The following is a 27,460-nucleotide window of genomic DNA, read 5'->3' as shown; positions in this document are numbered from 1 at the left end:
CAAACCTCCACCGTACTCTACCCACTGGTCTTCCACTCTAAGCGCTTTTATATTTTGCTAAGGAGGGCACAGCGCATATTTAATAATTATGGAACATGGTGGGGGCAAAAAGGTTGATGACATGGGACACCAATGAAAATTATGTCAGCAGTGCATTCTTGGGCAGTCCTTTAAAAACAGTTCCAAAACACTGCGAACTCCGGGGCATATTACCAACAACTAGCGATAATTATCGCTATGTTGGTTTAGCGGCGATATTTTTATCGCCGAGCTGCGGCGATTTTTATCGCTTAGGAACCTTGCTATTATCAAGGTTTATCTCCTAAGCGATAAAAATCGGCCGAAATGCATGAATACCGCTGAAAAGTCAGCGATATTCATGCACTACCGAGCTAATGCTCTTAGCCATGTTATCCACCTACCATTGGATAACATGGCTAAGAACTGCTATGGGGCAGGTGTTAGCTTTTGGAGATATTCGCACTTAGCGCGAATATCTCCAAAAGTTGGTAAAAGGAGATAGCGATGTTAGCGACTGTTTCCAATCGCTAACATCTTGGCACGCCCACTTTGCATGTCATTAGTGATAAATATCACTGACATGCAAAGCAGGGCCCAAGATGGTCGCTATCTCCTACTAGCTGTCGCTAACTGGTGTTAGCGACAGCTAGGTAATAGGGAGATAATTTTATCTCCGCTTTCTTGGCTTTAAAGCCAAAAAAGCGGAGATAAACCCCCTTGATAATATGCCCCTCCCTTCCAGTGTTGCCAGATTTTTAGAACACTCTCTAGCCCAAAGCGGACCGAAGGGAACCCAATATTGCTACTCTAAATGAGGGACACCGTCATGCAGATATTAAATGACGATTGTTGAAGGACCATCTTGCCGAGGTGGTGGTACGAAGAATGTCTGGCCCTTCTAATTCCTACTTTTGTCTTTAGTGAGTCCTCGCAGCACTCCTGTGAAGTTTTCCAGGTCCGTATGTGACGCTCCTCCAGTCCAAGGTTTTATTCGGATCCGGGGACTTGTGGTTCTGTTTCATTAAAAAACAGAACTAAAAGTCCTAGATTTCAAAGACAAAACTTGGATTGGACCAGGACATCAGGCATTGACCTGGGAAACTTGGCAGCTATGTCGCAGGGAGGGCAAGACAATGGAGCAGTAAAAAGTAGCATACCAAGGATGCCATGGTGCAAGCAAGGGAAATTGTTCCTTGGACTGTTGGGGTAGTACAAAAGAGCAATTATCAAGTATCAATGGGCCATTCAGGGCTTTGGGTTCTGGTGTCACTGCTCCTGCTGCACTAATTGCGACCCTGGAAGTAGTCCCTTTCTTATCCACATGACTTAGTCACAATCAGGTGGGCAGCAGGCTGTCACTCATCCAGCTTCACCTTCAGTCATTTCACTTCACCTTCAGTTTTAAAACTTGCAGAACACACGTTTTTGGTGCAATTGGAGGCACCAGTTATGGCACTTGAATTGGCTTTTGAAGAAATGACTGCCTATCAAGATTTTCAAGTAGCGTGGGACCAGACCCCACATTTCTTAAATCTAAGTAAGGCATTTTACCTCTATGTGTATTTCACACAAACTGGATAAATGTGAATGGAAATAAACAAGCTGATGCATGACTAGCCCAGTGTGTTAAACCAGCAACACTTTCTTGCATAACAGATAACGGGTTCCAGTGCCAACAAAGTAGAGGACTTTAAAATGAATCATAGCAACATGCTATCGCTATGTGTGAACAGTTTATCATTAACTTGAGAACCGTGCCTGGAAATGTTTGCAAATGCAGGTGAATAATGGAGGCGGGTTAGTATAAAAATGTGCATGACAAAGCTGCTCTTTTAAGTGCTTTAGTCACATTTCATACAGGGCAGCTCTGCGCTGACTGATAATGTTACCAACAAAACGTTTTAACTCAATATGCTAAAAAATAGCACAACGTCATTTTAAAATGTATTCCACTATTTGGCAACCTGCACAAATTAACGTTTTGTCTCAGGGCACAAGTCCTTAGTCCGCAAAAGAAGTGGGGGAGTACCCAAGTCAGGTAGTATTCAAGTGATATCATGACACGTGACATCACAGTGCATGACTTCACGAAACGTGACATCACATGTGGCATTACCGGAAATGGCACCACAATCCATGACCTCACAGGTAGTGACATCAGATCTGAAGAACTCACATATGTTTAGCAGGTCTATCATGAGTACATTTGAGCACATTACAAATTAGATTTTGCAGTGGAGATGTGCCAACATATTGACACAACCCCAACATACAATCTGGGCCTCAATTTATACATTTTTTTTTTAAACCCAGCCACAAAGAAATTAGCAACAAGCAGAAATGCAATGTCTGTATTTTAAAATCTCTTATAGGGTTAAGGCACCTGCTGCAGGGATATTTGAGTGACATCTAGATTTCAAGGAATAATAATAATGGTACGATAACTCTGGAGGATAATGTATTTGCTTGGAAAGATCTATGTTTTGCCTAGTCTGAATCAAAGTAGCATAGAGGGTTAATAGTCTCTTGCAAAGCACATTATGTAACACAAAAGTGACAGATTTTTATTTTATGTAAATGGGTGAGTGGGTTACTGCTTTTAAGACAGATATCCTTTTGTTACTTGCAGTTCATAAATTGTAATACTTCCAATATAGCACAGTGAGCTATGAAGGACATGGGGCTCCTACACCTTGTAACCCTCACTGGCTTATGTAACATGTCCTTTATATTGATGTACACATGATTTATTGTCAGTGTACAATCTGTACATGTGATGTAAAGCGCTCTGACACCCTGCATTGCGATGAGTAGTTGCACTACTCATCCCAATGCAGGATGTCAGAGTACTTTACATCACACGTACAGAAATAACAATTTAAATAGCATTATTTTGTTTTAATTCTTTTATAGCACTTTAGCACGACTGTAGTGCTAAAGCACTATAAAAGAAATAAAACAAAATAAAACAAAATAGTGCTATTTAAATTTTTATCTTTGTAAATACTGTGGCAGCCAATCTATCTGTCATTCTTACAGTGTATGCATATCTCTTATATACAGGGACTAAACAAAGTCAAAATAAGTTCTCTCCTAAGTACTTGTGAAGTGATAAGAAGTGAGCCTTTATTTCCCCTCCAATGCATCTAGGTGTGAGGCTCCCAGTAGCTCCCAGCCCAGATACTGCAAAAAGATGCTTAATGGCCCCTTTACTTCAGCTTTTGTTATGTGCAAAGCTGGAATCTGATAAGCCACTACCCCGCCTGCACGTTGCTGCTTGGAACAAAAGCAGACAACGTGTAGGTGCTGGTGAAAGTTTCCAGTGTCAGAAAATTACACCGAGGTGAGTTCAGCATATTTCTGTTATTTCTGAAAGAAGTAGGAAAGGAACATGGCACTTTGCTGAAACGCCCAGCTTTGGAACATGGTGGATGGCTTAAACCCTCTGAAAATAGTGGGTAGATTACATCTACCCGAGTCTACCCTAGACTCGAGCCCTGCTGGCTTCTCTAGAGGGAAGTCACATGGGCATCAGTTCTGTTTTTGCCCCAACACCATAGTTGCTGAATGCACCATGTGGCTTGACAGAAAGATATAAACAGACACTGCACTTGTGACATACATTAATTTGCCCAACCTCCTGTCATTGTGAAGCATTGTTGTTTGCTTAAAATGTTCAAACGTGACTTTTTTTGTAGGTGTGTATATGCCGGTTGCCAGTAGATCGTTATAGTTAGGAACTAGTTTATATGGGAAAAGCGTATTTTATTTTGCTAATAACTTTGCCACTGTTTGACTAATCTTCAAAAATTTTGAAAACTAATTTGCCACTCACTTTAGCTGCTGTCTGGGAAGTTTTGGGGGTGATTCTTTTAAGCGGGGGTAAGAAAAATGGAGGGTCCCAAAATATGTTTTCCCAATGCAATTTCACATAGTGATTTTGAACACGACCACAGCCCGAACCACTAAACAGAATAGCACAACATTTTGCAGCTATATCTTTGTCCAGAAAGAGTACTTTTTGTAATTTGGTGTAAATCCATTCATTAGTTTTGGAGTTAATAAAGAAAAAAGATGTAGGTATATCTATGGACACGGAGCATCCGCGGATCCGACAGATCTCATGATGAGGTCTGATTGGTTGCCACTACTTCAACCAGGAAGTGGTGGCAGTCATCTTGGGATGCAGACCTCAGAGCCAGACCCAAAAAACACTAATAAACAGGAGGAGGAAGGGTAGGAATACCCCGATCCCCCAAGGCCTGGTGGTGGGGTCCTACAGGGACCCAGACTGGGGCCATAAACTTTTTTTTTTTTTAATGGACACTGAGTTCGCAGAGGAGCTGTAAATCCACTGTAAAATAAAAATAAAAATAGGTTCCCACACTTTCATTATGCCCCTGGGTGGGACAGGCCCCCAGACGGTGGATTCATAAATATAACTGGGGGAGAGGGCCACACGTGGCATCTCTCCCCAGGCTGATTTTGGCCCCTGTGACTTCCTCTCCTGAATCCTGGTCAAATGCAAAAAGGGGGAGGGGGCCACGCAACCCTCTCTTGAGGCAATTTCAGCCCGGGAACCCCTTCCCTGGGGTCAGTCCTTACAAAGTAAGTCAGAGGGGGCCCCAGGGACCCCATCCCCCAGGGCCAGGTCCTAATTTGAAGTGGGAGGGGAGAACACTGCCCCCCTCCAGGGCCAATTTCCCCCCGGGACCCCATACCGCAGGGTACGACCGCAAGAGCAAATGTGAAGGGGGGTGCCTGACCACCCTCCCCAGGCTGCATTTGACCCCAGGGACCCCATCTCCAGGACCCAGCCATACATTCAATGGTGAGGGAGCCATGCAGACCCCCACCTGCGAGCCATTGTTGGCCCTGGGATCCCATCCTCCAGGACCGGATTCTGCTTTGTCCCTGGCGGCCCACCGGTACTGGCACGGGCAAGGGAAACCTGTGTTTGACCTTTTTTGGCGTGAGCAATTTCAAAGCTCCTGACAAGCGAGAGTAAACACTAAGACCGCTCCCAGCTTGCAGGAGCTTTATAAATGCTCCCGCCTTCTGGGAGGGAACTTCAGATCTGTTTCCCTAACTAGAGTGATGTGGGCTGGGAAACAGATCTGAATATTGCTTCCGCCCGTAGGAAGCAACATTTTAGCTGCTTCCTGTGGGAAGCAGCAATGCCAGCCCCTGCTGGATGTGGGGATCTAGATGGGGCTGTGGGGCATTGGGGCTCCTCCTGCGACCCCCAACAAGAGCCGGTCGGGCTGCGGGGCCTTGAGGCTACCCCCGCAATAGGGAGAAGGGGGTGCCCTGGGTGGGCTCCTGGTTTACAATAGGGCTGGACTTGAGAGATGGGGTCCCCAGGGCCAAAATTGACGTGAGGAAGAGGGCTGCATGCCCCTCTCCCCAACATTACAGTGGTGGGCCACAGGGGATGGGGTCCCAAGCGCCAAAATAGTTTTGTAGCGGGACACCTACCCCCTAGACACAAAAAGTGCTGGGCTCCAGGTGATGGGTCCCCAGGGCTGAAATCTGTGCAGGGAGGGGGCTGCATGCCCCCTCCTTGGTTGTCTGCCTTTGGGGGTTGGCCTGCCCTGTGTCCAACCACCTCACTGCGCACAGCCAAAGGCATGTGGCTGGATCAGGGAATGGCTGCAGACCAGGCCCTGCGGCCAAACCCCTGCAGTGCATGGCCGAGAGCCACCAACCACACACAGCACAAAGACCATGCACGGAGGCGGTTGGATTAACGTATGGTAATTAAATATTACTTCAAGCTTAAAAAAACATAGAAATTCACTGAAAAAACAAAGGTTAAAGGAACATAATGGTTAGGTTCAGATTTTACTCACACAAAACCACGGAAATTAAGAAGTTATAGTTGGAGTTATCTCAAGTCACTATAACTCATGCCCTAAGTGAACAATAACTCATGCCCTCGCCATGCACTGCTAATTATCCCACATATTAAATCACTCATGGCAACTTCTATGACATCACTATGACATCATTGATATTATAACTGCAACATTTGCTATAAAAGTATTGATGTGAAAGCTGTGCATGGCTGGGCGCAAGGAGAATTGGTGGTCATTACCCCAACCCTGTAGCAATGAGAGCTTCTTGGTGGCCACTTTTGGGACACCAGGCACTGGTAGCACTGACTTGAAGTTTCTCTCCCATCTTTATAGCAAAAGTGTAGACAGCATTATTGTTCTCTCAACACCCAGCTCTGTGATCAGTTCTAGGAAAATACTGCCTTTTGCTTAGTACACACAGACAGACTGTTCCAGTCATAGTCTTTGTTGTCCAGTGCTAGCAGGAAGGTGAGGTGGAGTTAATGGCACAAAACAAATAGAGACTGTCCATTTAACTACCTGTTAACCTGTTGACAATAGACCTTCTGTTGAACAATACAGTAGGAAAAGGCAAAGGAAACTTCCTAAATTATAAGAGACCCTTTTTCTCCACTCCTCTTCATACGAAAGTCTGATCCAGTACAAAGAACTATGGAATGTACTGGAGAAGCCCTGGAGTTAACATTGCTGTCCGGGTCTTCTCCACCCACCGTCGTGGGTACCACAATGATCTTGGATAAACAAACTGGATTCTATTGTGGCTAGAACTACATGTGTCCCACATGCTCCACACACATACTCTATGCACAGTACTAATGTATTCACATGCCTCATCCTTGACCCACACGCTTTGGCTGAGAACTCAGTTGTCGAAGACAAGCAGACCAATTTAAAAAGTGCAGGAGAATCCAGTAAGTAACAATTACAGGTAAAAATGATGTACGAGTACAATCTTTTTACTGCCACCACTGTCCATTCTCTACCGGCCAGTGAGCTGCCAATAGTCATTCTCTGTGAGTAGGACGCACGTAGTGTGCTGCCCCAGACCACAAAGCCTTGCTCTGCCCCACAATCTGTGTCACTTGTTGTAAGTGCTGAGGTGGTGATCTATAGAACATGCTATGATGAACTTGAAAAAAGAACAATTGATGGACAGAATGCAGAACAATGTCATACATTCACCCCAGTACAGAGATCTGGGTCTAAATCCATCTTTTTTTTTGCTCAACATTCCATCCCAGTTTGGACCCAGCCATATGCAAATCAGTCTTGACCCTGCTCCCAATCGGAACAGTCCACCCTGAACTGCCAGGCAGGTCCTCCCTGGACTGGAAACAGGCATCCTAGGACCAGTTGAGGGCTTTCAGCCCTCATCAGCCAGGATAGCTTGACTCCAGTGGCATGGAGAGCCCGGACCCACGTCTGGGCATACCCGTCCCACTCAGGGTGACAAATGCAAAAAGAACTATTGATGGACAGAATGCGGAATAATGTCATACATTCACCCCAGTACAGAGATCTGGGCCTAAATCCATAGTTTTTTTGCTCACCATGCCATTCCAGTTTGGACCCAGCCACATGCAAATAAGTCTTGACCCTGCGCCCAATGGGAACAGTCCAGCCCGAACTGCCAGGCCAGGTCCCCCCTGGACTGGAAACAAGCATAAGAATGCTGGATTAAACCCAGATCCTTGTGACTGGGGGTGAATGTTTGCATTGTCCAGCATTCCTTCCATCATTTGTTTCTTTTGCATAATGAACTTGCAGCCGGGGCTGCAGGCTCCCTGGAGCCAGGCAGAGGACCTTTCTTTATCACAATTTAGGCATTGCCAGGATTTGCCTTAGAGGTGAAACACAGCTCCATACCTAGCATGGAGGCTGGCTACTGACTGGTGTGTGCTTGATGCCCTTTTTCCTCTCGGTCCGTTGGCTGCAGGTGTTTTTTTACTATAAGCCTGTTGTCAAGTACAAAAACCAGGATTCCTTTAGTGAGCCAAATTTGCTACCCCTGTCCAATTCCATCCCTTCCTGTAATTTGAAAAACACAGTTTATATAATGCAACGGGGTTAAATTCCTATTTATATCTTTTCAGCATGAAAAATTGAGAATTTCTCAAAATAAGATGCGTCACTCAAAGAATCATACCTTAGATATAGAAAAGTTGTTCGAAGATACATACTGAAATATAGAAATGTCATTTAAAATCAATCTGAAAAGCATGCCAGTACTGCATAAGCACACTAGAAACATGGAGATATATATAACACATAGATAATAAGAAATCTGGACAGAACTGCATAAGGACACTAGACAATGCAGACCTAGACAAGCCACACATATGCATATTTTATTTTTTTCCAATTTACTTCTCCAAGATGTGCGTCCACCATGATGGAACGGTAAAGTAAACAAATGCCCACAGCATCAAGAGACTTGTGCCCTGCATCACTATGGGTCCATCGCAGTATAAAGGGGCATATTACCAACAAGTAGCGATATTTATGGCTAAATAGGCTTTGCGACGAATTTTTATCGCTGAGCATCGCCGGAATTTATCGCTGCGATAACGTGCTATTAACAACGTTTATCTCTGAAGCGATACATTATTCAGCGACAACTCTCTGACCACTGGGGAGGTTCCGAGCTCCTTCAAACAGGCCGAGGTGGTTGCAATTCTAAAAAAACCTTCGGCAGACCCCTCCATCATGAGTAATTACCGCCCTATTTCTCTCCTTCCCTTCCTCAGCAAGGTTCTGGAGTCGCATGTCACTCAAACCCTTAGTACTTTTGTTGAGGACTCGTGCGTTTTGGACTCCCAGCAGGCCGGGTTTCGACCTGCGCACTCCACAGAAGCAGTCATCCTTTCTGTGATGGAGGAATTGCGCAGAGGGGCCGATACTAACATCTGCCAGGCCCTGGTCCTCCTGGATCTGTCGGCCGCCTTTGACACGGTCGACCATGATATTCTGGTCGACCGTGTCAGGGAGGCCGGCATCCAGGGCACCGCCTTGGATTGGGTCCCATCCTTCTTGACCCAACGCCAACAGGCCGTCAGGCTGTCCCAGTTCTCTGCTACCCAGGTCAAGCTGACCTGCGGAGTCCCGCAGGGCTCCTCCTTATCCCCTCTCCTTTTTAATTTATACCTGGCCCCGTTATTACGCTCCCTCCTTAGGTTCAATGTCGCCGCATTTAATTATGCGGACGACATTCAACTAGTTTTCTCCATTGATTCCTCTGACGAATCAACCACTACCTTCCAAAACACTCTTTGCTTATCAGTAGTTGGATGAGCTCAAACCATCTGAAGCTCAACCCCGACAAGACCGAGTTGGTTCTTGTCGGGGGACCCTCCAATCCCTGGCAACCTTCCTTCTGGCCTGCCAGCTTGGGCAATCCCCCCTGTCCTGCCAACTCAGCCAAAAGCCTGGGAGTCGTCATTAGTAATGATCTTTCTATGACGCCCCAGATAAGCGCAGTAGTGTCCTCTAGCCATTTCCAACTCAGGAAAATTCGAAAAATCTCCCGCCTACTTACTACTGAAGCCCTTACTCTGGCTCTGCTTGCGTTAGTCTTGTCCAGGCTTGACTACACAAACATACTGTACGTAGGCATTCCTGAGTACCAACTCAAGAGACTTCAGTTGATCCAGAATCAGGCCGCCCGCCTGATTTTTCATCAACCCAGAGACCAACATGTTCGCCCTCTCTTAAAAAGCCTCCATTGGCTACCGGTATCTGCCCGATGTAAATTCAAGCTTGGCTGTACTATTTTCAAATCTCTTGCTGGCCACAGTCCCCTTTTTATTTCCTCCCTTCTTCACCCGTATGTTCCCTCTCGCAATCTTTTTTTTTTTTTTTTTTTTCAAAAACCTTTATTTGAGCAAGCATAGAAAAATACAAGAACGGGCCTACAACCTCACGGGCTGGCCGCTAATAATAAGGCACAAGGAAATAAGTAGAAATGTATTTCCGTGGTCAGGCACAAATCAAGTACCAAGCATTACTCCAAACATATCACAGAGCATATTGATTTTCTGTTTTATACATAAACACAACAAACACTAAAAAAGGCGAATGCATAGTAATCAAGGTCAGCCCAAAGAACGGAGGGGATGGTCAGCAATCAGGAGAACATAACAAGAGCCCTGAGACTCTAATAAGGTTGGGGTGGGGGGGAGCAGCGGGGAGAACCGGAAATGCACAAGACAGTATGAAAAGGTTCCGGGAACGCTCGCCTAGGGAGATAGAGTAACATCAGTGGTGCCAACAAGGGGAGGGGTACAGATATCCCCACGATATTCATTCCACTGGCCCCAAATCTTCGTCCACGCCCTGGGTCTGCCCCTGGCCACATATACAGTCTTCTCACGAAACATGGACCAGTCCATGTTGTCCTCCCATTTCGAGACCTCAGGGGGTCTGGATGCGCCCCAGAGTTGCGCAATATCCCGTTTTGCAATCATGTAACCCAAGGTAGCCCATCTGGTCTGGGCTACAGAGTAGTCAGTGGGTTCCCACACATTCAACAGACACCGTCGTGTCTCCGGCCGCAGGGCAACACCAGTCACAGCAGTCATCACCTCAAGCACAGCAGTCCAGTAGGCCGCCACCACTGGGCACTCCCAAAGAATATGTAAAAAAGTAGCACTCGACCCACAACCACGCTTACATAACCCATCCGGGGAAAAGCCCATTGTCACCAGACGCGGACCAGTGACATAAACTCGATGAAGGATTTTAAGTTGAACCAAACGGAGACGGGCAGGGATGGCTACTTCTTTCGGAGAAGAGAGTGCCGATTGCCAATCCTCGTCGTCCAGTTCCAACCCATCGCCGACCCAAACCTCCTGAAGTCGGACCAATAAGTCTGCCCGATTATTGATCAGCTTCTTATAGATCAGGGAAATAGTGCTATCAGGCAGGTGGCCATCAAGGACACGATCTTCGAGGGGGGAAGACTCGGGCAGGGTCTCATCAGGAGTCAGGACTGAGGCGAGGGCGTGTCGGACCTGCAGATAACGAAAAAATTCTCTACCATTCAAACCGTATTCCGCCTGGAGGGCCTGGAACGACTTCACACTACCTTTCGAACAGACATCACCCACCTTACATATCCCAATCATATCCCAGCGGTCGAAGCCCTTAGTAGACCAGAGGCACCCCAAACGTTCAGAGGCATAAAGCGGCGTCGCCAATGTCATTCGATCCTCCCATCCCAAACTCACATTCGCGGCTCGCCACACAGTGACTGCAATCCTGGACGGACCCACAAGATGGCGCCCGGCTGATCGAGAATAAAGCGCTCTATTAAAGTCCCCACCCGGCAGCTGGAGTTTATCCATCTCAAATGCAGGATTTCGACCCGGTGAAAACATCACGTGATTAATAGCAGACAACTGGGAAGCCCAATAATATCTCTTGATGTCGGGGAGCGCCATGCCCCCGTCGTACCAAGGGATGGTGAGTTTCGCGAGGGCAATACGTGGACGCCCGTCCCAAATCAATTGCCTTTGAAGACTCTCGATCTCTCGGAAGTAGGTCTTGGGGATGTCGTCATAGGAATTCTGGAGCGCATAGAGGAACCGCGGCAAGGACATCATTTTAAACAGAGCCGCCCTGCCCAGAGGAGACAAAGGGAGCTTACGCCAACGGGCCACGTCCAGTCGCAATCTAAGCAACGGGGGGAGGAGATTACGCTCAAATCGGAGCGAGGAGTCCAACGTAATGAAGATCCCTAAATATTTGAAGCCAGACTGGACCACCTGTATAGGAAGTCTGCTCGGCAATGGGGGTAAAACACCCGAAAGAATATACACGCAGGACTTGGCCCAGTTAATAACGAGGCCTGAGTTGGCTCCAAATGAAGTAAGAACATCAAATAAAACAGTCAGAGATTTACGCGGGGAAGTGAGATATAAAAGAATGTCGTCCGCGTAAAGTGAGACGCGGTCCTCAAAGTCCGGTGACCAGCGAATCCCTTTAAGCGAAGGCTCCCAACGAAGCCATGCAGCTAACGGTTCCAAGGAAAGTGCAAAAAGCAACGGAGACAAGGGGCAACCCTGACGGGTTCCCCTGCCAAGGGTGAAAGGGGTTGAAACTCTACCGTTTACCACTACTTGTGCTAGGGGTTCAGCATACAATAACTTGACCCAACCAATAAACTCAGGCCCGAAACCAAATTTCTCAAGAGCCGCCCAAAGATAAGGCCATTCCACAGTGTCAAAAGCCATCGAGGCATCCAACGACGCCAAAATGGCCGGCTCCGTCAGAAGCCCCGCCCTCGCAATCGCACCGTGGAGACGACGTAGGTTAAGAGCCGTGTTGCGATGCGGGATAAATCCGGATGGATCTGGATGGACCAAGTCACTAATGACCGTCAGAAGGCGGGTCGCCAGGAGTTTCGCCAATACCTTGGGCTCAACATTCAGCAGGGATATGGGTCTATAGGATGAACAAAGGTCCCGCGGTTTACCATCCTTGGGGATGACAACTATCGTGGCCAGACGCTGATCATATGGGAGAATACCCCGTTCCCGGGACTCCAGAAACATGGCGCGAAGATATGGCGCCACTCTGTCGGGACGTAGCTTGTACAGTTCAATTGGCAACCCGTTCGGGCCCAATGCTTTGCCCGAACGGAGTGAACGGATGGCAGTAGCTATCTCATCAACAGTAAAGGGGGAATCCAACGCTACACGATCCAAATCGGAAACACTGGGCAGAGCTATATCACGCAACAGAAGGCGAGAGTCAGCCACATCCCTCACAGACACAGGGGTATAAACCACGCGAAAATACTCAGCAAAACAGTCAACTATTCCAACCGGGTCCGTCACACTCTCACCACTCGATGACTGAATCACGGGCACCACACGATTAGCTCTCTCCTTCGTATCCAACCATGCCAGCAATTTACCCGCTTTGTCCCCCACATCATACAAACGACCCTGTTGCTCCCGAAACATCAATTTAGCAGCATCCGTGACCATAGATTTATAGGCAAATTGTTTCAGACCCAGGGCGTGGAGTTTCGCAGACGTGACCCCCGATTCCAAAGCAGCCTCCAATGCAGAAACCTCCCCTTCAAGGTCCACCACCTCCCGATTCCTCGCCTTCTTAGCTTCCACAATAAGGGAGAGGGCCTGCCCACGAATCACCGTCTTAAAAGCCTCCCACAGGGACACCGCAGAGGAAACCGACCCCTCGTTATCCAGAAAATATGCGTCCAAAGACTTAAGCAAAAGGCTGCGGGTCTCGGGGGAGGTAAGGTACCACGGGTTGATAGGAGCCACCCGGCCCACCGCCTCCACTCCAACCTCAAAACGGAGCCAGAGTGGAGAGTGGTCAGAAATGCCCCTGGGTAGGTGTACAATCTCACGCACCGCTGGCGACTGAGCCGCAGGCATCAGGAAATAATCCAGTCTAGACAGACTCCCATGGGCCCCAGAGTGAAAGGTGTATTGAAGCTGAGTAGGATGCAAAAGCCTCCAGCAATCCACCAAGCCAAATGTATCCAAAAACCCACCCAACCACTGTTGGGCCGCAGGAGTATCTCTAGGGGGGTGGCGATCGTGTAGACCGGAGAACACCAAATTAAAATCACCAGCCATAAATAGAGTACTATTAGGGAGGTCCAACAACACACGGCCCAAATCGGAAAAGGTAGAAGTCTGCAGGCCGGGGGGCACGTAAACCGTAAATAAGGAGAGGGTATGACCCTCATAGCGACCCACAAGGACAGCATATCGCCCCCGATCATCCAGAATCACATCATCAATAGCTAGGGGGAGGGAAGCCCGAACAAGGATACCCACACCCCTAGAACCCGAGGTAAACCCCGAATGTGCTACGAGGCGATAGCCCCACCTATTCATCGCATGACAGATATTGCCCACCAAATGAGTCTCCTGCAGGAAAACAATATCTGGAGATAAACGTCGTATGCATTTCAACACCACACTCCGTTTGATACGGTCCCCCAGACCGTTAACGTTCCACGAAACAAATCTCAACCCGCTACCCCCCATCCCACCCAACAACGCCAAGACCCCCCACCAATGAGCATGACACAAGAAACATCATCAAATACAGGATAGAGTCGCCTTGAGAACAGAACACACAAACAACGAACTTCCCAACCGCCCACCCCCCAACTAACAAGAGAACACCCCCCACCCTGCACCCCTGCAAAAAGCTAAAAAGCCACCCCAACCTGCAGTGTGCCTGTCGCCCAAGAACCCCCATTCTACACAAAGACCCCGGAGGAGGAAAGGCTCCGTCCCACCCGCCACCCCGATCAAGACCAATAACGAGAAAAAACATACATCAAATCACATAAGCAGTAGAGGAACGTAGGCATACACTCCTGGAAAAAGTTATTCAAGACAAGGCACCAGGCGAAGACGAAATGTTCAGCTCTCTACACCACCTTCAGCACCGCCCGGGTGGGCATCGGACTCAGTTTCAGGAGGTCGGTCAGGCAAGGAGTCCAGCCAGTCATTCACAGCATCCGGCCGATCAAAGAAAAGAGTTCGGTCATTGTACTCAACCCGCAGCCTGGTCGGAAAAAGCATAGCGTAGCGCATCCCCATGTCCCTAAGACGCTTCTTGGCACCACGAAATCCCATTCGCTGCTTCTGGACCTGTTGGGAAAAGTCAGGATAAAAGTTCACCGTGGCATTCTCAAAGGCCACCGGGCCCTTCACACGTGATGCTTGCAGGATAGCGTCCCGATCCCTATAGTGGAAAAGTTTTGCAACAATAGGTCTTGTGCACGCTCCACTGTGAAAAATTTACTCAGTCCAGATGGAGAGAGGTGGTTTTGGATCAGGTCTTCAACCAGGAGATCAACCGAGTGGGGTTCTGGATTCTCCGGAACACCAACCACGCGAACATTACAGCGACGTGCCCTGTTCTCAAAGTCTTCCAAGCGCCGGGTCATGAAATCGTTCACCCTACGGAGATTGCCAATCTCCGTCTGTATCTCAGAGACGTCTGCCGTGAGGCTGGAGGATTTGATGTCCAATGATTTCACCTTTTCATTGGTTTTTGATAGATCGTCTCGAATTAAGTTCACATCAATGGCCACGGTGTCAATTTTGTGGGCCAAGGTTTCATATTGTTGGCCTATCGACTCCCTCATGCCAGAAATGGCGCCCATGATGTCCTGCAAGGAAGGCTCCGTCGACGCATCCACGATGTGGTCAGACGCGCTGGAACCGGGCAGGGCAGCTCCGGGGGACCTCTTAGAGTGGGTATAACGGTCCATGACGTTAGATTGGACCGGACCCCCGCGCAGAGGTGTCTTCGTCTTCCGAGTCTCCCGTTCCCCTCTGCCCGCCATTTTGGAGATGCGTCGCAAGGAGATTCACCAGGGTCAACGGATCGGGCACCAGAAAGGGAGGCCTCGGGACCAAAGGACCGCCACAAGGGTACCGCTAGGATAGGGACAGCCAAATAGGAGAATAGTCCAGCCAAAGGCCCGACAGCCGACTCGTGCCCTGGACCCAGCTCTGGCCCGACTCTCTAGCCGATGTCTCAGCCTGAGGCAGAATCGAAACCGAAACTTAAGAGGGGGACCCACAAGTCCAATCCCCCTGCCGTTGTTGTTCAACTCCAAGACGGCCACTGAACCTCACCCAGTCCCGGGCGCACCTCAAGGGCGGAGCCCAAAAGTTCGAATCACCGTAACTCCGGCACCCGGTGTCAAAATAAATTTCTGAAAGGTCCAGGTAGATCAGCCCAACGTCCTCTATACAAATCCTCGTGGAAAATCAGGATTTGTTCAGGATATTATGCCGGGAGTGGCGGGGGTCCGGGGAGCGCTGTGCTCACGCGGCCATCTCGGATGCCCGCCAAGCTCCTCCCCCCCCTCTCGCAATCTTAGGTCATCTCAGTTGGCCTTGTTATCTGTTCCCAGGTTTAAGAGGAAGAAGCATGGTGGCCTCAGGTTCTCATTCCTAGCTCCGTTTTTTTGGAATTCCCTCCCTCTTCCCCTCAGGTTGTCTTTCCCTTATCCCAGGTTTAGATCCCTCCTCAAAACCTTCCTTTTTACTGAGTCCTACCTTTAGCATTCTTACCTCTATGTTTCTTTCCTGCTCCCTCAGCACAAGCGCCAAGAAACCTAATGGTGTTAGTCGCGCTCTACAAATTTGTTTAACATAACATAACATAACAGCGATAGTGGCGAAATGCGTAAATATCGCTGAGAATACAGCGATATCCACGCATTAGCGACGAAATGCTCTTAGCCATGTTATGAACCTCCCATTGGATAACATGGCTAAGAACTGGTCTGCAAACACAACAATGATGGACAGAATGTGGATCAATGTCACACATTCACCCCAGTCCAAAGATCTGGGCCCAAATCCATCGTTTTTCCACTCCACACCACCCTGGGTTAGACAATGGCGATATGCAAATCAGCGCTGACCCTGTGCCCCATGTGAACAGTCCAGTCCGAACTACAAAAGCCATGTCCTTCCCAGAACGGAAACAAGCATCCGAGGACCGGCCCGGTTTCGAGGTAACACCTCTCTTCAGCCCGGCTAGTTTGATTCCAGTGGTGTGGAGTGCCTGGGACTCACGTCTGAGCATCCCCAGTACACTCGGACTGGACTGTTCCCATGGGGCACAGGGTCAGCGCTGATTTGCATATCGCCATTGTCTAACCCAGGGTGGTGTGGAGTGGAAAAACTATGGATTTGGGCCCAGATCTTTGGACTGGGGTGAATGTGTGACATTGATCCACATTCTGTCCATCACTGTTGTGTTTGCAATTACCGCTCTAAGTGTACTGGGGATGCTCAGACGTGAGTCCCAGGCACTCCACACCACTGGAATCAAGCTAGCCGGGCTGATGAGAGGTGTTACCTCGAAACCGGGCTGGTCCTCGGATGCTTGTTTCCGTTCTGGGAAGGACATGGCTTTTGTAGTTCGGACTGGACTGTTCCCATGGGGCACAGGGTCAGCGCTGATTTGCATATCACCATTGTCTAACCCAGGGTGGTGTGGAGTGGAAAAACGATGGATTTGGGCCCAGATCTTTGGACTGGGGTGAATGTGTGACATTGATCCACATTCTGTCCATCACTGTTGTGTTTGCAATTACCGCTCTAAGTGTACTGGGGATGCTCAGACGTGAGTCCCAGGCACTCCGCACCACTGGAATCAAGCTAGCCGGGCTGATGAGAGGTGTTACCTCGAAACCGGGCCGGTCCTCGGATGCTTGTTTCCGTTCTGGGAAGGACATGGCTTTTGTAGTTCGGACTGGACTGTTTCCATGGGGCACAGGGTCAGCGCTGATTTGCATATCGCCATTGTCTAACCCAGGGTGGTGTGGAGTGGAAAAACGATGGATTTGGGCCCAGATCTTTGGACTGGGGTGAATGTGTGACATTGATCCACATTCTGTCCATCACTGTTGTGTTTGCAATTACCGCTCTAAGTGTACTGGGGATGCTCAGACGTGAGTCCCAGGCACTCCACACCACTGGAATCAAGCTGGCCGGGCTGATGAGAGGTGTTACCTCGAAACCGGGCCGGTCCTCGGATGCTTGTTTCCGTTCTGGGAAGGACATGGCTTTTGTAGTTCGGACTGGACTGTTCCCATGGGGCACAGGGTCAGCGCTGATTTGCATATCGCCATTGTCTAACCCAGGGTGGTGTGGAGTGGAAAAACGATGGATTTGGGCCCAGATCTTTGGACTGGGGTGAATGTGTGACATTGATCCACATTCTGTCCATCACTGTTGTGTTTGCAATTACCGCTCTAAGAACTGGTCTGGGCAGGTGTTAGTATTTGGAGATATTCGCGCTTAGCGCGAATATTTCCATCACTACGCCTGCCTTGCTAATAGGGGATAGCGATGTTAGCGACTGTTTTCAGTCGCTAACAGTTTGGGTACGCCCACTTTGCATTTCATTAGTGATAAATATCGCTAACATGCAAAGCGGGCCCCAAACCGCTCGCTATCACCTAAAAGCTGTCGCTAACTGCTGTTAGCGACAGCTTGCTAATAGGGCGATAGAATTATCGCTGCTTAGCGGCCGAAAACGGCAGCTAATGCGGCGAAAATTCACTATTGCCACCCTTGATAATATGCCCCAAAGTGCGCATGTGTGGCAATGCATGCGCACACATTCTTACTCGCGCTGAGACTTTTATTTTGCTGTTGCCGATCAACAACGGCAAAAACCACTGGCAAAGCCAAAAGGTGCGCCCTACTGTCTAATGCGTGTTCTTATTGACTGATTAAAAATAACACACTCTTGGTCAGCTATATCTGAATTGGCGGGCTGACCTTTTCAGTGCAAGAAACATTTCACCATTTTTGTGGAATCAATTCTTTGGCTTCCCTTTGGCTCGCTCTCCCGCCTGTTGCCAGGCCATGCTATGCTGACAGACCGCACATAACGCATTTTCTGTTTTCCTTGTCCTTATTTACAGCACGGCCTTTGCTGCACGAGCAGAGTCCGGTGCAGGAGATGCCCCAAGCACAGCCCAGCCACGCTTCTTTCCTGTATTGCAAGCTTTTGTAATGCCAATTGTTTCCAATGCATTCTGAATGTAAGTTAAAAGAGATGTTTCCCTGTAGTGTGCCTGGCAAGCAGAGGGGGCTGTGATATTGAAAATATACCACATCAATAATTAAAATATATGAATATTCTGCTGTATTTATGAAGTGAATTTAAAGTGCTGAGGAAATAACCCAGCAGGGTTCCTATCCCGAGGAGTTTACAGGCCATTATATTTTCAATTACAGCTGAAATAATTGAGGAGCACGGAGGTAAACAAAGGGCTGTCGTCCAATTCACACAGACTGCCAAAGGTAGAGCAAACAGGAGACCTCTGCTATTCCTCGCTCCCTGGGGCCCTATAACCCCGTTACCAAATGTATCCTAATAGAAAACAAAGGCGTTCAAATGCTGCCGCAACAATCCACAAAATGCCACATTCTCTGTGGAGAGCGCGCCTTCCCCGTGCTCTTTGTATATGTCTTGCTCCTTGCTTTTATCCATATTCATCTTGCATTTGTCACAGTGCAGGCAGGCCTTGGTGCGATTACGTTACACTTAGAATCTTAATAAGTCATATATTATTTCTCTTTGTCTTCTATTTTTTCATGCGTGTATTCAGATGTGGGTGTCAGCTTGAATACGTCACGTCTTCACAGCTGGTAAAAAGACTCCTCAATATTATAACATTTATTGTGCTCCTGACATTAAGTATGTCTTCGGGGTTTATCTCGCATGCACTCACATTTTTTTTTATTCCTGGAGTAGGTCTTTTCTAAGCAAACACACACGACATGTTTTTTATATTCCTTTATATCCTCTGGGTGTTTTCTTTTTTGATGCGTGAATTCTGTGAAAAAAAAGTTTTTTCTGTGGTGGATTGACAGAAACTGCTCCACCGTCTCCCTGGATCCCAGTGATCTAAAGGTGGAAGTGTGATGCTGTCCTCTCCCCTTGGATAATACCCAGCTTCCTCTGGTGCAGCACATCCTGGTGGGCCGGATTAATGCAGGCGATGCTCTGGTGAGAGCAACTCTAGTCTTTCCTGCCACCTGCGGACCGGTGGACTGCAAACTCCGGCTGACTGGATTTCATTTGGTTCTGACAAAGGATCTGACAGAGCCTGTGCCAGGATAGCACCTGCTACCAGCTCTCCTCTCCTATTAGCTCTCCTGTTTAGGGAGGAAAGCACATCAGATAAAGAGTGTGAGGAAGACAGGAAAATGGAGAAACACTGTAAGGACTAGGTGTTTTGGCAATACTTTTTTTTATAAAGAATTATTTAAAAAGATATGAACAAAAATGTAAATGCTGTAGAAAACAAAGTACATATCTGAGACACCTTTATGGGCGTCTGCCGAGGGCGACAGAGGTACATGAGGCCGTGTCGCTCCTGTCCTTGGTTGCTGAAAACGCATTTGACTCACTGTTATGTCTCTGTCTATTGACTATACAGAAATAAGTAGGTTTCATCCCAGAATTCCTATTGTGGGTCTCCATCTTATGCACAACACTAGTCTCTAGAGTCAAAGTTAATGGTTCAAGCACAGAGGCATTCCTGCTGGGTCATGGCATAAGACAGGGATGCCCACTCTCAACGTTCCTTTCCGCTGTAGCCCTGGAATTTCTGACTAGCTGGATAAGAAAGGGCGCCCTGATTAAGGGACTGAGATGAAACCCTGACTGGGAAGTTGTGACTTCAGTGTACACAGTCAACCCCCCCTAACTAGCTGTTCCTGAACAGGGTATACCCAAAATACTTTCGTGCAAGATTTCAATGGCTGGGTAGTTTCGCTCCATTATTCAGGTCATGGGATTGTTCACGGATGTATTGTGTGATGATGGTTTTGAGACCACTCTGGACAAAGATTAGTGTGAATAGTAGTGGCACTGTGTATCTCCAGCCTGGTGAAGAATGTTACATTCTTGGATCTTATTTCCATTGTGGTTGCTTGTAACAATTTGACACCCCAATTTAATGATCAGTTTATTGGTTTTTGGTCTCAGAGTACACTGGCAATTGAGCCCATAAATCAAGAATATGCAAAATGTAAATAGTCTTTAGGATACACAAACAAATTGTATTCTTTTACCTCAGTAATTGTATTGCATTTAAGGCTAGTTATATGTCCAGGGTCCGCAATGGTGCAGGCACTTTGTCTGGTTTAAAGGTGCCGGATTTCACATTTCAGGTGCTACCACCCTGGAGCACGGGAAGAAGTAACTCTGTTCCCCAAACATCTTTGGAGCATTGTTGCACTGTGCTTTCAGAACTCAATGCAGCCAGGCTCGGACTGGCTAATAGGGCAGTGCCCAATGGGCTAATCTGACAGATCAGTGTGTAGGAAACATTTTTTTAGCAGTAGCGGGCTGTGTTATGATCAAGTGGGACGATTTTTACTGTTGATTTTTCTGATATTACCTCTTTTTTCCCTATATACTTTGCTAATGTGGGCCACTTTTGTTTTAATGTCCGGGCTGATCTTATGTTCCCGTATGACTCTGATTGCGGCCAGTCTAGTTTCAAAGATACCTATGAGGGGGAATTTGGTCATTATAAAGCTTTTGTTGAAAGCTAACAGGAGGGAGTTGGGCTCCTGGCTGAGGTTTCTACAGGATCTGAAAATGGAGGTGAGGTTGTTGGCCTATGAGTGAATACTTTCTTCTGCTCTCTGTGTTTTTGGAAAAGAATTTGGGGCAATTCAGTTTGCTCGTGGTTTTCATTCAGATAAAGTGCTAAAGGATTGGAAAGGCTAGAGATGAACAAGCCAGATGATAGGAGACCAAGTGGCATTAAGAAATTGGGTTTTATCTGGGTACCCTTAAAGCACCTTTCTGAGATGATTACCCATCATTGATGTTTAGAGCGCTTTTTGCCAGGCATTTTATGGCACTTTTAGGGTCAGCTGGTGGCCAACGCTAACATGAGTTTGGGTTGGGGGTTTGGACCTCTTAGCCACCCATGTCTGAATGAGAGAAAATTCCATGGCTATAATTTGCCACCCTCTAAGACAAATTAGGGGTAGAGAGAAGCAACTATATTCTTGGGAATGGCCAGATGCCACCCGTGTTGACCAGTAGCTGCAGCCGATGAGTTTAGCCACTTCCATTCGTATTCAACTGCAGCCTAATTTCTGGTGTACCAAAATGGAGGGCCTTTACCTGAATATCAGTTTAACTTCATGCTGGCCACAGCTCTAGTCTCTACTGTGACTGGGGTGAAATACTTTTTCTCACACTCCTTCAGGATAGAGGCTGCTAATTCTGCAGTCAGTTTTGAAATTGGGTGCTATCTGGTACAAAAGACAGGCAGATGGAAGCCAGATTTAGACTAGTGATAACGTTCACTGCAAGTTTGTTGGCTCAAGATTTCCCATTATTCTCTTGTATTTAATGCTACACTAACTATAACGCAATGATTTTTGGGCAATGTGCTAATCCAGTGCGCAAGCGCTTCTTATTGGACTTCCAGTTTTCTGTACTGAGTAAAAGAAAATGGCCTCGAGCTCCGGTGGTCTGTCGACAGTGGTATGTGAGCCAGACAGGTGAAATGTTTCTCTCTGAAGACTATTTAGTGGAGGCTGATGCCTTCTTATTCAGTAATATTGCACTCTTGTGGAAATTTTATGGTGGCCTGCGGTCACGGGTGTTTCACTGAAATCTTGATGGATGAAATCTCTTATTTGGCAGCGTTTTTTCCCAACGAAGTGATACCCTGGTCACAGCTCATACCAAGGGGAGTTTGGAGGCATGGACATTCAGTGCAGGTTTCAAACAATTCTATCAAGCATTTTAATGTGTTTATTGCTAAACGTAATAGGGATGGTCTTTTGACCAGCATGGTTGCCTGAGAGTTGAACACTTTTTCATAAAGTGTTGAATGATCCATTATTATACTTTGCATGTCGTGTACCATTCCAGAGCCACCAGTCAACACTCAGAAGGAAAGATAGCCTGGCTTTTCCCGCTGAAATCCACTAGAAGAATAATAACACTGTAGCTAGTAAGCACTCATGATATACCCCCTTGCCATTCACAATGTTGTCCGATGATATCCCTGCAACACCAAACAGACAAGACGGAAGACACTGTAAGAAGTTTCTTGCCAAAAACAATACTAATCATAGCAGAAAAAATTGAAATGGCTACATTCCCCCAACACTAACACAATTTAACATCATTCTATACTACAGCTATGAACCTCCATCAGAAAAAACACCTGTCCTGCTGTGTAATAAAATCTACCCAAAAAAGAAATGCAATAACGAACTCGCACAAAGGGAGTGATAACTAGTCTACAAATAACATGACAAACTTGTATCACACTAGAACTAACAGTGTGTGTGTGAAACATCCCATTAACTCAGGCACAGGAAGCTGACTTTACAGATGGAACATGCATATCACAATAATATCTCAGTCTGCATGAAAGGAAGAATACAAATTGGATGACATGAAATGTAAACAACGTGGCTAATTGCGACCCTTAGGTTCAACTAAATCATTAACACTGGGCTCCAATGGAGTAGCGTGCTTCAACGGCTCATCAAGAGTAGAAGCGCTAAATAAATACATAAATCATACCATCAAATATTTTCGGAGGAATGATTAGTGAACCATGCCGTCCCATGGTCTTAGTCGGCATCAGTCCTGGTGTACAACCATCCCTCATACTACATCTATATTGGCATCATCATTAGAGCACAACCCCCCCCCCCCCCCCCCCCCCCCGGTGGTGGCTCATGGGGGTTCATAGTGCCAAGAGCTGTGATGAAGCTTTTCACTGGCTGTTGCCTTCAGCTGGGGGAGATGAGCTCACAGCAAGGTCAGTTTTTCTGGGCTGCTGCCCAGGACTGACCGCCTGCCCAAAGGTGGAAGTAAGAGGGTCCATGGAGGTCATCTTCTGCCATGCTTTTTGATCAAACTAGAACTGTTGGACATTTCAGAAAGGACAATCATTGATTTCGCTTTATATCCCATTGAAGTTAAAGGGGTTGGGTATTAATTCACACCATTGGTACCGCAGAATGTGTTGCGCTGTGTGGAATGTGATTCTACAATAAACTGTGTGAACTTTAGATGAAGTATATAATCACAATCATTGATGCCTCGCCTGATGGTACGATGATGGCTTGTGTGCAAAAATGTTACAATAATTACAACCGGAGATGAAAACTTCTATTCACAACAAATGTGTAGGGTGCTGCCCCCAATTCCAGTTGCCAATCGTTGCCTCCCGTATTACTATTTTAGATTTGCTGTGTTAATGTGAACACAGAGGCACAATTTCACGTTAATGTACACAGAATTACTGTAGTTGGGCACAAACACATTCCAGTGATTCCTTTTCAAAACAGAAAATTATGCGTGGAGTCGTCAATAGTAACAATTTATTTAAAAATGTTATAGAAAAGCTGAGAATTTCAAACAATCTCCTCTAAAGAACAAAATTGATATTGAAGCAATATGCTCGTGAAATGCTTGTCAGATTACACACACCAAAAATAATGGGGATCCTATCCTGTGCTATCAGCAATAAATCATATCCAGCTATGGTCAGCACTATTTTCTTTCCCTCCTACCTGTTTTTGCAATTGAATTTCAGAAAACAAGTGGCATAATTCCATGCATGTACGTAAATTGATGCTAACTGTTCTTGGCTGGGCTCTGCAAGACACAAATTCAGCATAGCTGCTGCTATGCTCAGGAGCAAGCTAGTGAGTGATGCTGCTGATGCGTTCATTTCTGAGCATATATTGTGGACGATCATTTTACTGCCTGGCACATGGGACACTTCTCGACAACTGAGTTAGTCTTCCCACAATGATCCCATAAACTCATCATTTCAAAGGGACGCTGCTCTCTTCTCCCCACACTACCAATTAGGGTTCCCAGGGCATACACCCTTCTGGGATGATCATTGTAAGTGAGCGTCTCGGTTTTCGATGTGAGGTGGCAACGTTTCATGGGGTGGGATCCAAGCATATTGTGATATGTTGCACATTCTGAGCAGACATATATGAGCCCCTAAAGGACAATGAATAGTCGATAAAAAAAGTTCACAGATTACAGTCAAGCGCTTCACAGACTATGTTCAAGTTTTCTACTGTCTTATGAAGGCAAACCATTTGGTATGAGATTCCCCGTCTAGGAGCCAACATCGTTCAGACATACAGGTGTGTACAGAATAAACTCCCAAAGCACCTTTCAATGGGAAACATCCTTTACAACGCAACTTTTACCACGCAGTGCCTTTACGATGCAACTTTTACAACGCAAACCATTACAACGCATTGTGCTGGGGGGGCGCTCTAGGATAGGGAATACGTTTAATTTACTATCCAACACCTTCCCTAGTGTCCACGGGGACTGGAGTTGGAATAGTAAATTAAATTATTCACTATCCAGCACCCCAAAGCGCTATGCGTTGTAAAGGTTTGCGTTGTAAAAACCGCATTGTAAAGGCATGCGTGGTAAAAGCATGCGTTGTAATGTCATACATCCCCTTCCAATTGATTTACTTGACACATATCGGTGGACGTCATTAGCAACTTGATTTGTTGCCAGTTTATTTATATTCAGTGAACTGCTACACTGTGTTTCTAACAACACTGGGTCACTGAGTCACGCAGGTACAGAGGGTTTGTGAAGGGAGGGGAGGTAATTTTTTTTTTTTAAAACAAACATAATCAAACTTACCTGGCCAGGTCCCGGGTCCCACATCTTCTCTGCTCTCCTGCTCTCACAGGAAGCAGAAGCAGGCAGCAAGGCTCCCTCCCTACCCTAAGCCAATAACAACGCACCTCAAGCAGCGTCGTGATTGGTCAGGCCGCCGAACAGCCAGGGACTAATGGGGAGGCCATTTTCTCCATGTAGGCTGCATGGAGGATGCTGGGGGAAATCAACACAAGGGAGGAAGCAGAAACAGCAGGAGGCGGGCAGGGGGAAGGAGAAGGACTGCAGAGACGCACTCCATAAGAGTGCCCGTAAAAAGTAGCAAAAGAGTACCTGCAGGAGCCTTGCATTGGCTGCAAACAAGAAGCTGTACTTGGTCAATGCTCCATGGCAGGGACACACACACATGAAGGAGGGTATGACCAATAAGAAGCAAGGAAGCGAGAGTGAGGTCGGAACCAACCAGTGGTAAGTAAGGACTGGGCTCTAAGCCCGTTGTAAACTTTTTTTTGTGAACAATAGATTTCATTGAAAGCACATGCGTGCTATTGAGGTGAAACCTAAACATAAAATAGAGGCAAGCCATGCATTTACAACAAAAATACTATCCTAAAGTAAGCAGCACTGCAGTAATAGTACTGGACAATGTTTTGGAAAGGGGCTGAAAAACAGAAATTGGTTTGAAAACATTATACAATACCTATTTTAAAAAGCAGCAATTTCAAAAGAGGTTGCATGGCATTTGGTTTGTTTACACTTAGGTTATGTCAATGGAGCTTGTGAACTGCATATGTGTGAGCCAATCCCCTCAAAATCTGCCTTGCACGAGGAGCTAGAGTTTGGCTCAGAACCTGCTCCTTTTATTTTTTCTAAAGGGAAGGTTTGTGTTTTGCCTGCAGTAGTGGCTGTAAGGTTTTTTAGAGACATGGGCATCGAGTGGCCAAGCATCTTCATTATCTAGAATAGCAGTATGCTCTTTGAACATGGAGCAGTCTTTTGTTTGAGGATTGAAAGTGTAAATAAAAGATTTACTTAAAGAAGACGGTGACTGTGACATTGTGACAGAAGAAGAGAGTGAAATATTGATACCTCCAGAAAGGAAGCGAGTATCAGGAAAATATTGTCAGGGAGGAAATGAATAGTCATCAAAGACTGATCTCTAGCAACGACTATCTGCATTCCATGGTGGCCCAGTCATACTTGTTTAACTATGTCGAGTCTTACACTTTTCGTAAACGTGTGAGCTTGTGCAGTCTTACAGTGGTTGTGACACACATGCACAACATGAAAACCATTTTCACATAGGCCACACTTCATTCACAGACTCTCTTCCCACCTTATACCTGAGCATCCTATCTCTCACTCAATTCATGCTTAGCTACCAGCCGTGGAATGTTCAGGTACGAGCGGTGAGGCAGTGGGGCCCGGTGGGAGGGGGGGGGTATTTCAACAGAAAATGGGAAGGAAAAATTAAATATTTCCCTCGTCATCATCTGTCGAAATCCCCCCCAGCCGGCTCCCTCGCCTCACCCCTCTTACCTTACCTGCTAGTTACTCCGACAAACACAACTCTGCACCTCATTCAGGACTTTACTCAGGGCTCGAGTCGGGGTACCACGCGGGTGGACGGCGTCCCCCCACTTATTTTGCGGGGGGGGGGGGCGTCTTCCTTGCCAACAGCTGGACTTCACTCTTTGGCCTCTCTGGGACGAGGAGCTCGGCACCTTTCGTGACATCACTTCCTGTTGTGACATCACTTCCGGTGACAGCGTCCCCCCACTTCTTTTTTTACGACTTGTGCCCTGACTTTACCCATTTAAACCGTATGACAGGCAGACACTTCTCCATCTGTATCACTTTCATAGAGTATCGTGACATCGTTTCGCACATGCATTTTGGTGACGCATCAAGGATAAAAAAGTGCTATATAAATGTGATCACAATACAGTACAATTGTCAAATGACAGGCTGAACAGAAAACGGGACTACTCTCAATTTTCATTTTTTCAAACGACATAGAATGTCTGTGGTTAAGAGGCCTGGCCCCTTCCTAATGTTTCTCAAGTGTTTCTTAAATCCTGCTTCAAAGACAAATAATCAGCATCAAACCATTCTTCTGGCCTGGGAGTAGATTTTTGTTGGAAATGTGACATTACTTTGCAAAAAAACCCTATAAGTCGATTTATTAATTAATTAAATGTAATACTAAAGAGCTGCTTCTTTCTTCGTTGTAAATCATAAATCATATGTGGTATCCCATTGGTTGGAGGGAATTAACCAAAACATTGACTAGAAAATTTTTTCATTGGACATTAACATAGTGTGGAGAGAAAAATAAATAGGAAATGAAACCTGACACAATTAATTTATTTCTGCACTTTCATTAC

The sequence above is a fragment of the Lissotriton helveticus genome, chromosome 5_1, assembly GCF_964261635.1.
Source record: "Lissotriton helveticus chromosome 5_1, aLisHel1.1, whole genome shotgun sequence".
Classification (NCBI taxonomy): domain Eukaryota; kingdom Metazoa; phylum Chordata; class Amphibia; order Caudata; family Salamandridae; genus Lissotriton; species Lissotriton helveticus.
The sequence above is the reverse complement of the archived record's forward strand: the minus strand, read 5'-3'. Positions refer to the sequence as shown.